At 41.9% G+C, this 12,810-nt stretch overlaps 1 protein-coding gene across 4 annotated transcripts in view; it reads left to right on the plus strand.

Annotated features, from left to right (window-relative positions):
• The first annotated feature begins 6,366 nt into the window (after positions 1–6,366).
• The window catches only part of LOC139542576 (vitamin D3 receptor A-like), a 125,162-nt gene continuing 118,718 nt past the window's right edge, over positions 6,367–12,810 (plus strand). Inside the window, exons 1-2 of one of the 4 annotated variants that reach the window (XM_071348173.1) lie at positions 6,367–6,662; positions 6,977–7,103. The gene's annotated coding sequence lies outside the window, so the exon portion shown is untranslated. Of the gene's footprint in view, positions 6,663–6,696; positions 6,865–6,976; positions 7,104–12,810 lie in introns of those variants that run through there. The other 3 variants (XM_071348172.1, XM_071348176.1, XM_071348174.1) reach the window with 3 other exon arrangements.

Genomic DNA, 12,810 nt, shown 5'->3' on the forward strand with positions numbered 1-12,810 from the left:
AGCAAAGACTCACCGAGTTTGAAGGTAGGTCTTGAAATACATCCACAGGTACACCTCCAATTGACTCAAATTATGTCAATTAGCCTATCAGAAGCTTCTAAAGACATTACATAATTATCTGGAATTTTCCAAGCTGTTTAAAGGCTAAAGGCACAGTCAACTTAGTGTATGCAAACTTCTGACCCACTGGAATTGTGATACAGTGAATTATAAGTGAAATAATCTAAACAATTGTTGGAAAAATGACTTGTGTCTTGCACAAAGTAGATGTCCTAACTGACTTGCCAAAACTATAGTTTGTTAACCAGAAATGTGTGGAGTGGTTGAAAAACAAGTTTTAATGACTCCAACCTAAGTGTATGTAAACTTCTGACTTCAACTGTACCACAAACCCCTGAGGTGCCTTAATTCTATTATAAACTGGTTTACAACTTAATTAGAATAGTAAAAAGTAATGTGTCATTCCCGTGGTACACAGTCTGATATACCATGGCTTTCAACCAATTTAGGGCACAAACAACAGTTTATAATTGTAAATAAATCCTGTTTGCGCATGTGCACAACTATATTTAAATCTGACAGGAGAGTTTGAGTGATGAAAGTTGGACAGAGAATCTCAATCTCTGTGCAAGAAACACTTGGATGAACTTCAAAAACTGAATGTTAGTCTATTTTCTGGCAATCGTGCCATTAATATGTGCCAGATGTTAAGACTACGAACAGTTATAATGGCCAATTTGCAAGATTTACTTGTTATTTGAATAGGCATATGCTACTGACTAAAATCTGGGTTTATAATTGCAATTTAACTTTGCCATGGTTTTCTGAGCTAGATGCAGGCTGCCTATAACCCCTGATAAAGCCAACATCTCATTTCAAGGAAAGGTCCACAATGAAATTGACATTAAATGTGGAGAATTATATATTTGCGATAGAGCTGTAACCATGATCACAATTGATTACTTCCAATTTAATTAACTAAACATGGCCATTAATAATTGCATAATTACACAAGGCTACAACAACAAACAGTTATATGCTGTTTATTAAATCATTGGCCAGCTCCAGGTAGGCAACACAAGTGGCACAAATTGATTTGCAATGACTCCAGTGATATCTTCATTTCAACATATTTATTGCATCAAATGGTAGGCTACAGTAGCCTACAATAGCATAGAAATTAATAACCTACTTGATGGCCAACTGATACAAATGTAGCCTATCATTTTCCACATTTAATGTAATTTTCATTGTGAACTTTTTCCCATAACAGAAGCACACGAGGGTGTTCCATAACTTCCATTCCAAATTCTCCATGCGCATCGCTCCAGACACTAGAACTGACCATGAGTAAAACACTAAGCTTGATACGATTATCCATTAGAATTTATGTTATTTTTATTTCACCTTTATTTAACCAGGTAGGCTAGTTGAGAACAAGTTCTCATTTGCAACTGCGACCTGGCCAAGATAAAGCAAAGCAGTTCGACACATACAACAACACAGAGTTACACATGGAATAAACAAACATACAATCAATAACACAGTAGAAAAATCTATATACAACATGTGCAAATGAGGTAGAATAAGAGAGGTAAGGCAATACATAGGCCATGGTGGCAAAGTAATTACAATATAGCAATTAAACATTGGAATGGTAGGATGTGCAGAAGATGAATGTGCAAGTTGAGATACTGGGGTGCAAAGGAGCAAGATAAATAAATACAGTATGGGGATGAGGAAGATTGGATGGGCTATTTACAGATGAGATATGTACAGGTGCAGTGATCTGTGAGCTGCTCTAACAGCTGGTGCTTAAAGCTAGTGAGGGAGGTAAGCGTCTCCAGCTTCAGAGATTTTGCAGTTTGTTCCAGTCATTGGCAACAGAGAACTGGAAGGAGGGGCGGCCAAAGGAAGAATTGGCTTTGGGGGTGACCAGTGAGATATACCTGCTGGAGCGCGTGCTACGGGTGGGTGCTGCTATGGTGACCAGTGAGCTGAGATAAGGTGAGGCTTTACCTAGCAGAGACTTGTAGATGACCTGGAGCCAGTGGGTTTGGCGATGAGTATGAAGCGAGAGCCAGCCAACGAGATCATACAGGTCGCAGTGGTGGGTAGTATATGGGGCTTTGGTGACTAAACGGATGGCACTGTGATAGACTGCATCCAATTTGTTGAGTAGAGTGTTGGAGGCTATTTTGTAAATGACATCGCCGAAGTCGAGGATCGGTAGGATGGTCAGTTTTACGAGTGTATGTTTGGCAGCATGAGTGAAGGATGCTTTGTTGCGAAATAGGAAGCCGATTCTAGATTTAATTTTGGATTGGAGATGTTTAATGTGAGTCTGGAAGGAGAGTTTATAGTCTAACCAGACACCTAGGTATTGTAGTTGTCCACATATTCTAAGTCAGAACCGTCCAGAGTAGTGATGCTGGACGGGCGGGCAGGTGCGGGCAGCGATCGGTTGAAAAGCATGCATTTAGTTCTACTTGCATTTAAGAGCATTTGGAGGCCACGGAAGGAGAGTTGTATGGCATTGAAGCTCATCTGGAGGTTAGTTAACACAGTGTCCAACGAAGGGCCAGAGGTATACAGAATGGTGTCGTCTGCGTAGAGGTGGATCAAAAAATCACCAGCAGCCTGTGGCACCCCCATAGAGACTGCCAGAGGCCCGGACAACAGGCCCTCCGATTTGACATACTGAACCCTATCGGAGAAGTAGTTGGTGAACCAAGCGAGGCAATCATTTGAGAAACCAAGGCTGTTGAGTCTGCCAATAAGAATGTTGTGATTGACAGAGTCGAAAGCCTTAGGCAGGTCAATGAATAGTAATGTCTCTTATCGATGACGGTTATGATATCGTTTAGTACCTTGAGCCTGGCTGAGGTGCACCCATGACCAGCTCTGAAACCAGATTGCATAGCGGAGAAGGTACGGTGAGATTCGAAATGGTCGGTAATCTGTTTGTTAACTTGGCTTTCAAAGACCTTATAAAAGGTAGGGTAGAATAGATATAGGTCTGTAGCAGTTTGGGTCTAGAGTGTCTCCCCCTCCGCGGAAGCTTTCCAATCTATGGGAATCTCAGACAATACGAAAGAGAGGTTGAACAGGCTAGTAATAGGGGTTGCAATAATTTCGGCAGATAATTTTAGAAAGAGAGGGTCCAGATTGTCTAGCCCGGCTGATTTGTAGGGGACCAGATTTTGCAGCTCTTTCAGAACATCAGCTATCTGGATTTGGGTGAAGGAGAAGTGGGGGAGGTTTGGGCGAGTTGCTGTGGGGAGCGCAGGGCTGTTGAACGGGGTAGGGGTACCAGGTGGAAAGCATGGCCAGCCGTAGAAAAGTGCTTATTGAAATTCTAAATTATTGTGGATTTATCGGTGGTGACAGTGTTTCCTAGCCGTAGTGCAGTGGGCAGCTGGGAGGAGGTGCTCTTATTGACCATGGACTTAACAGTATCCCAGAACTTTTTTGAGTTTGTACTACAGGATGCAAATTTCTGTTTGAAAAAGCTAGCCTTAGCTTTCCTAACTGCTTTTGTATATTGGTTCCTAACTTCCCTAAAAAGTTGCATATCACGGGGCTATTCGATGCTAATGCAGAATGCCACAGGATGTTTTTGTGCTGGTCAAGGGCAGACAGGTCTGGAGTGAACCAAGGGCTATATCTATTCCTAGTTCTAAATGTTTTGAATGGAGCATGCTTATTTAAGATGGTGAGGAAGGCACTTTTAAAGAATAACCAGGCATCCTCTATTGACGGGATGAGGTCAATGTCATTCCAGGATACCCCGGCCAGGTCAATTAGAAAGGCCTGTTCGCAGAAGTGTTTTAGGGAGCGTTTGACAGTGATGAGGGGTGGTCGTTTGACCGCAGACCCATTACGGATGCAGGCAATGAGGCAGTGATCGCTGAGATCTTGGTTGAAAACAGCAGAGGTGTATTTGGAGTGCGAGTTAGTTAGGATGATATCTATGAGGGTGCCCGTGTTTACGGATTTGGGGTTGTACCTGGTAGGTTCATTGATAACTTGTGTGAGATTGAGGGCATCAAGTTTAGATTGTAGGATGGCCGGGGTGTTAAGCATGTCCCAGTTTAGGTCACCTAGCAGCACAAGCTCAGAAGATAGATGGGGGGCAATCAAATCACACATGGTGTCCAGGGCACAGCTGGGGGCAGAGGGTGGTCTATAGCAAGCGGCAACGGTGAGAGACTTGTTTTTGGAAAGGTGAATTTTTAGAAGTAGAAGCTTGAATTGTTTTGGTACAGACCTGGATAGTAAGATAGAACTCTGCAGGCTATCTCTGCAGTAGATTGCAACACCGCCCCCTTTGGCAGTTCTATCTTGGCGGAAAATGTTTATAGTTAGGGATGGAAATTTCAGGGTTTTTGGTGGTTTTCCTAAGCCAGGATTCAGACACGGCTAAGACATCCGGGTTGGCAGAATGTGCTAAAGCAGTGAATAAAGCAAACTTAGGGAGTAGGCTTCTAATGTTAAAATGCATGAAACCAAGGCTTTTACGGTTACAGAAGTCAACAAATGAGAGCACCTGGGGAGTAGGAGTGGAGCTGGGCACTGCAGGTCCTGGATTAACCTCTACATCACCAGAGAAACAGAGGAGAAGTAGGATAAGGGTATGGCTAAAGGCTATAAGAACTAGCCGTCTAGCACGTTCGGAACAGAGGGTAAAGGGAGCAGGTTTCTGGGCACGATAGCATAGATTCAAGGCATAATGTACAGACAAAGGTATGGTAGGAAGAGAGTACATTGGAGGTAAACCTAGGCATTGAGTGATGAAGAGAGAGATATAGTCTCTAGAGACGTTTAAACCAGGTGATGTCATCGCATATGTGGGAGGTGGAACAACATGGTTGGTTAAGGCATATTGAGCAGGGCTAGAGGCTCTACAGTGAAATAAGACAGTACTCACTACTAGGACAGTAATGGACAAGGCATATTGATATTAGGGAGAGGCATGCGTAGCCAAGTGATCGTATGGATCCAGTGAGTGGTTGGGCTGGCTGGGGACACGGCGATTCAGACAGTTAGCAGGCCAGTGCTAGCAAGCTAGCAGTTAGCAGGCCGGGGCTAGCAAGCTAGCATAAGGGCCTTAGAGGGACGTCGCGATGGGGGAAAAGTCTGTTTTTGCCTCCTTGTGCGGTGACGTCGATAGACCAGTTGTGGAATTAGTAGGGTTCCAAGTAGCAGAGGGGTCCAAGTCCAATTGGCAAAATGGGTATAGTGGTCCAAGAAACTGGCCGGTGGATCAGCTAACAGTCCAATATGCTATAGATAGCTAGCAGGCCGCGGTTAGCAGAAGTCGACATTAGAATGCAGTTTACTTTAAACCACATCTGAGCGAATTTACATATAGCTCTAGTGCACCTAAAGTCCTTTTCCAATGCTTTGCCGACTTAATATCAGTTCTAGCGCGTTAATATATATTTTATGGAAAAGGGGTGTCTCCTTAACTTAACGATCAAACTAAATAGCCTACCTACAAATGGTAAAAGTTTGTCACTAACAAATGTATTTATAAAGCCTTTTTACATCAGTAGATGTCACAAAGTGCTATACTGAAAACCAGCCTAAAATCCCAAACAGCAAAGCAATGTACTGCGTGTGCTGCTGTCTCAGTAACTCAGCTGCCTCTCAACCAGTGCTCTCAACGTGCGCACACACCCCTCCCACTCCCTCCCCGTCCCAAGCATTCAGTCACCTACTCACTGCCTGATAGTAAGCATCAGCAGGTCACAGTGAATATGTTTTTATTTATTTTTTAAAGAGAAATGACAAGGCGGCCGTAGTGCAATTTAGTAGCCCAAAAACCCGCTACCAAAACATTTTCACCCGCGACACCGTTTTCAAAGTACCCCAAGTCATAAAACCGTCAACATGGCAACCCTGGTCGTCAATGGGACGCGCGGTGCATTCTGGACAACATTAGCATGAATTTCGTGAACAAGAAGTACAACATCACACATATTTTTACTGTAATATCCTATCGTTTTGGAATCGTGACATTACGTACTTAAGAGGAAAATAAGCAGATGTCTCGACTCATAACTCGTTCAGATGGTAGTCGAAACCAATTAGCAAGTCAGAAATTTCCGAGTTTCTTTGGTCCGACTAGCACGTTAACGCAGCATCATACACTGACTTTGGGAAGGTGTTGCGTGACGATGGTTTAGCAACCTTGTGACGCACCATGACAACCGGAACGCGATTGGTCGACAGTCTGCAGGGTGGAGCGTTATACGCATTGAATTAGGATGGGAATTAAAATACTAGAATAAGTTATACGTTCCTCCATTCATTGCCCAATGGGATTCCCTTCTCCTCCTTCTCTAATATCGCTGGTTCTATTCGACCAGAAAAGTGAGCTTGTCATGCTCCTGTCCAATTAAAATAAGACACTATTCTTACACGTTAGTTATGATTGGTTGCTCGCGGTGATATATGTATAGATGTGCATTTTCTGCAAATCTATGGGGCGGGACAAAGCAGAATGGTGTTTATTCAGGGTTAGACTAAAGACGTGCCTCTTCGTACTGATTGATTACCGTGAGTTGTTTTGCGAATGAGTTTACCATTTGGTCTTCATAACATGCACGTTTCAAATACATTCGAGAACGAGGCGCTGGCTGAGCAATGTGTATTTGGTGCGTTTGAGACTGAAGTTATTGGCTCGCGTAACGCTGTACGCTTGAACAGCGCGGCTAGCTCTCGCTAATTTTGACAGAACAATGTAGCTAACTATGTCATTTTAGTGCGATCAATTTGGTAATGTTAAATGGTGTATTCTAGCATTGTAATATAGCTACTTAGCAAATATGGTTCTTGATGGAATATCAGTAACGTTAGGTAACTTTTGTTATTATGCATATAAATATATGTTGCTTTGATTTATCGTATCCTAATCATAGCTAGCCGATTGACGTTAGCTTTGTGTAACGCATTGTCATTTCTTTCACAGTTAAACACCCGAAAAGTTTCAATTGAACGAAGAATACGGTTACCAAACCTTTAGAGAATTCTTGAACTGGCTTCAAGTTTCAGTCCCGATACCCAGCAAAGTAAAGAAGGGTGATATGCCACATCAGGTAAGAAAATTGCTTATAAGTTAGCTAGCCAGCTTACATAAGGCTAGCTAACGTTAGTTACTCAACTCGATTATTTCACAGCAGAGACTGCAAGCCAGCCACAGCTAGCTTTGAAGCTAGGACCCTTGGTAGCGCTTGAAAACCCTTGTGTATGTAGGATTTTCAGTTGTTAGCTTCGCCCACGGTTGGCTGCGTGTGAACAACTTCTTCGTGTGGCTTTCTGACAGACTAGACGCTAATTCTTCTTCTGTGGGTTTTTTGGCAGACTACACCCCCCAAAAGTGTATTACCTCCACCAACTGGACGGGGTTAACAAACCAAGGTAAAAAGAAAAACCATATGTGATAAGGAACCTAATTTAATCCACCCAAAATAAAGCAATAAAAATATACTCCCTTCCTTCAAATCTCTATCTCCCTTCTCAGGCTCTATGACTTAATTGAGGGTGGTACTGCTTGTGACAATACTCCATGCAACTCCTCTGCCGAGAAGTCTTTCAGTCCTAGGAACCGTTCTGCTGCATCCACAATTATATATATTTTCCTGGATTTTCTCTCCACCTTGGCAGTGCCATTAATCACCATAGCTATAAAGGCCACAAAGTCCACCTTCTTAACCTTGAACATATCTGGGTCCTGCTGTTGGAAGGGCAACCAGTGAACGTTTTTCTTTGGACTCTTCAGGCGCACCAACCATTTTAGATGCATATGAAATGCTCTGGACAGACTTTGGCCACCTCTTCTCTTTCACCCTTGTTTCACCCTTGTTGGGCATTCCAAAGCCATGGCTTCATGGTTCCCACCAGAATTGCAACATGTCACATATATCACTTTTAAAATGCATGACATGATCTTTTCCACAACTTGGACATCTCGGCTTCTCCCTTCTGCAAACACTTGAAACATGTCCAAAAGCGTTACAATGATCACACTACGTTGGTATTGGAACAAGTGCTCCGACTCTGTAGTTCATATAACCCAACTGCACTTGAGTAGGGAGAGACTCCATATCAAAAAACAAAAGAACAGATACTCTTAACTTTTTCTTCATTCACCACACAATTCATCTGACTAACATAAATCACTCCAGGAATATTTTTCTTGTCTGCAACATCAAATTCCCACGAAACGCCAGATATTACCCCCCTGAGGGGTGCCCTGTTCCGAAGAGACACACAGAACACATCAAACTTCTCAAATCGGGTGAGACGTAACACACTTATGATACTCAGAAGATTATTCATACCTCTTGACTTATTCCACATTTTGTTATAGCCTGATTTCAACTTGGGTGAGAAATATTTTCATGCAATACCATATCATGACAAAGTGAAAACATTTTTTTTGACATTTTTGCACATTTATTGAAAACGAAATACAGAAATGTCTCATTTACATACTGTAAGTATTCACACCCTGAGTAAATGCATGGTAGAATTTCCTTTGGGAGAGATTACAGCTATGTGTCTTTCTGGGTAAGTCTAAGAGCTTTGCAGACCTGGATTGTACAATATTTGCCCATTTATTATTTTCAAAACTCTGGCACTCAGGAATGTGCATTGTCTTCTTGGTAAGCAACTCCAGTGTAGATTTGGCCTTGTGTTTTTAGGTTCTTGTCCTGCTGAAAGGTGAAATCATCTCCCAGTCTCTGGTGGAACACCGACTAAACCGGGTTTTCCTCAAGGATTTAGCCTGTGCTTAGCTCCATTCCGTTAATTGTATGGCCTGTAAAACTCCCTAGTCCTTAACAATTACAAGCATACCCATGGCATGACGCAGACACCCACAACTATGCTTGAAAATATGGAGAGTGGTAGTCAGTAATGTGTTGGATTTGCCACAAACATAACACTGTTCAGAACAAAAAGTGAATTACTTTGCCATATTTCTTGCAGTATTACTTTAGTGCCTTGTTGCAAACATTATGCATGTTTTGGAATATGTTTTATTCTGTACAGGCTTGCTTTTTTTTCACTCTGTCTATTACATTAGTATTGTGGAGTTACTACAATGTTGTTTTCTCCTATCACAGTTATTAAACTCTTAACTGTTTCAAAGTCACTATTTGCCTCATAGTGAAATCCCTAAGTGTTTTCTTTCCTCTCCGGTAACTGAGTTAGGAAGGATGCCTGTATCTTTGTAGTGATAGGGTGTATTGATACACCATCCAAACTGTAATTAATAACTTCACCACGCTCAAAGGGATATTCAATCTTTGTCTTTTTTCTTTTCTTTTTTTACTCATCTACCAATAGGTGCCCTTTACAAGGCATTGAAAATCATCCCTGGGCTTTGTTTGAATCTGTTTGAAATTCACTGTTTGACTGAGGAACCTTACACATAATTGCATGTGTAGGTTACAGAGATGAGGCAGTCATAAAAAAAAAGTTAAATACTTATTGCAAACAGTGAGCCCATGCAACTTCTTACTCCTGAACTTATTTAGGCTTGCCATAACAAAGGTTTTGAATACTTATTGACTCAACACATTTCAGCTTTACATCTTTATTTAATTTGTCAATTTCAAAAAACATAATTTCACTTTGATAGAATGGGGTATGGTATTGTGTGATCACCCTTGAGATGTTTCTACAACTTGATTGGAGTCCACCTGTGGTAAATTCAATTGATTGTACATAATTTGGAAAGGCACACACCTGTCTATATATAAGGTTCCACAGTGTACAGTGCATGTCAGAGCAAAAACCGAGCAATGAGGTCGTAGGAATTGTCCATAGAGCTCTGAGACAGGATTGTGTCGAGGCACATATCTGGGGAAGGGTACCAAAACATTTCTGCAGCATTGAAGGTCCCCAAGAACGCAGTGGCCTCCATCATTCTTAAATTGAATAAGTTTGGAACCTCCAAGACACTTCCTAGAGCTGACCGATGAGCCAAACTGAGTAATCAGGGAGAAGGGCCTTGGTCAGGGAGGTGACCTAGAACAAGATGTTCACTCTGACCGAGCTCTAGAGTTCTTCTGTGGAGATGGTTGTCCTTCTGAAAGGTTCTCCCATCACTACAGCATGCCACCAATCAGGCCTTTATGGTAGTGGCCAGGAAGCCACTCCTCAGAAAAACGCACATGACAGCCCACTTGGAGTTTGCTAAAAGCGGAGCAAAGTACAGAGATCCTTGATGATAAACCTGCTCCAGAGCGCCCAGAGACCTCAGACGGGTGAAGGTTCACCTTCCAACAGAACAACAACCCTAAGCACACAGCCAAGACAACTCAGGAGTGGCTTTGGCACAAGTCTCAATGTCCTTGAGTGGCCCAGCCAGAGCCTGGACTTGAACCCAAACGAAGATCTCTGGAGAGACCTGAAAAAAACAAACTCCCCAAATACAGGTGTGCAAAGCTTGTAGCGTCATACTCAAGGCTGTAATCGCTACCAAAGGCGCTTCAACAAAGTACTGAGTAAAGGTTCTGAATACCTTTTGTAATATTTATGTTCAAATGTTTTTGTTATAAGTTTGCAAAAATATCTAAACCTGTTTTTTGCATTGTCATTAAGGGGTGTTGTGTGTGTTGCTGAGGAATTTGTTTTAATTAATCAATTTTAGGATAAGGCCTGTAATGTAACAAAATGTGGAGAAAGTCGAGGGGTCTGAATACTTTCCGAAAGCACTGTACCTCTGCCAGGTAATCCTTCTTTGTAGTTAACATTTAATTGAGAAAGTTGAGGGAAGTATTTCCAGCAGCCCACGAAGCTTATCAAATCAACTGGCTACTAGTGACGGGCATTCCGTGTCTTTCTGTGAGCTGGATCATTTGGCTCCCAAACTTCTCTTTGCTAAGTTAATGCTTTGAAATTGACCTAAAGTCATGAAAAAATACTCACTCTAAATTTTAAAGCCTAAAACGTTGCCTGCTATTATGTCAGATCGTGAAATGTGAGTTCAAATACATTTTTACATTACTAAATTATTAGATGGCATGCCAAAGAAAAAAATGAAGATAGCCTTATTATCTTCTCACTATATTGTTCCTGCGCTGAGGAATTACCATCTTCAGAGACTGTTTTTATAATTTATCTGCAGATGTCTGGAGCTCAAACAGCAGTAGTAAAAGTATGCATATCAGGGAGCCAAATGAAGGGGTATTTTTACTATGTGATTTGGTTCCCGGCTTTCACCAAAAAGTTGTTCGTTCGAACGACCCATCATTACTGGCTAAATACAGTCATAGACAAACGTCTGCAACACACAGACCAAAAGGGGCAATATTGCTGGAAATGATTTGCCAGATATTGTGTTAGGTTTGGCTGTGTAAGGCAATAGTGGCTAACCAGGGGTGGGACAATGTACATTTTTGCATTGGTTAGATAGTAGCTGGGAGCTTACGGTGTCTGATCCTTGAGAGATTTGTTTATGACTATTTGTTGGAACACATGAAAATTGCATGTACTTTCAGACTAGTTTGGTGGGCTACTCTTAGGTGGTCTGTGAGCTACTGGTAGCTCGTGATTGACCTGTTTGAGACCCCTGTTCTAGTGTGTTGGGGGTCAAAATTAAACTTTGGTTCTGGTGTTATACTTTGTATTCCATGTTTTTTTCGAGAAGCTTCTCAGGAACACATAACACTATTCCATGAGGATGGGACTTTATTTTGTGGGGTAAAATGACTACGGTACCTGTAGTTAAAATAATTATGCATATTCCTAATTTACTCTTTTTTTTCCTTTTTTTTTTCTCAAGTGCTGGATTTTCACGCACACTGGCCAATCCACCATTCATTCTGATCTATACTCCAACCCTCCAATGTCCACAGAGTAACCTGTCTTTCCCAGTATAAGGCCATTTTGCCATTTCTACAGTTCATCCCTCCATTTTAGTATGATATCTTACGAGGGTCCTGAACCTCCCTAATTTGTAGCACTTCTACCAATATTGCTCTACAAATTAATACTTTACTCAAGTGTATAAAGATATTATGCCCTAACAACCATTCCTTGACCTGACTCCAAATGTGAGCCACTGATGGACAATACCAGTAAAGATGTTCTATTGGGACTCCCGAGTGGGGTGTACTCCCTTGGTGACAGGCAGTGGCTGAGACAGCAGATGTTCTGATTTTATACATTGCACTCCTTGAGAGTAGTTAGCAAACCAGGCCAGAGACCTGGTTTGAGACACCAATACTCCTTAGCCGGCCCACAAGAAGGGAATGGTTTACCGTATCAAAAGCTTTAGCCAAGTCAATAAAAATAGCAGCACAACATTGCAATGGTGACATCGTTTAGGACCTTTTTAAGGTTGCAGTGACACATCCATAACCTGAGCGGAAACCAGATTGCATACCAGAGAGAATACTATAGACATCAAGGAAGTCATAACGTGGCTAATAGGCTAGCGTATCTATGTAGCAAGCTGAGAACACAGAGCCTAACGTTAGCTAGTAAGGTGTTAGGAGGATGTCATGCCATTGGAGGAGTGGGTGAGTGACTTTTTCCACTCATTGTTTTTTCGGTGGCTACAGCTAGAGATGCCAGTTTAATTTGGTTAGCAAGAACTTGAATGACTCTTACAGTTAGCATATCTTTTGCGTTTGCAAATTCACTCTGGCTATGTACTCCGATTTCAGAGAACTCTGGTCTGAATGTGCCAAACCGCAGAACTGATGCATTTTACGACCTGCTGAATATGACCGGTGTCAGTAAACGTAGGCAAAAAAAAGTTGTAGTTAGTCAAGAATGCTCTAGATAACA

The sequence above is a fragment of the Salvelinus alpinus genome, chromosome 17, assembly GCF_045679555.1.
Source record: "Salvelinus alpinus chromosome 17, SLU_Salpinus.1, whole genome shotgun sequence".
NCBI classification, from domain to species: Eukaryota; Metazoa; Chordata; class Actinopteri; order Salmoniformes; family Salmonidae; genus Salvelinus; species Salvelinus alpinus.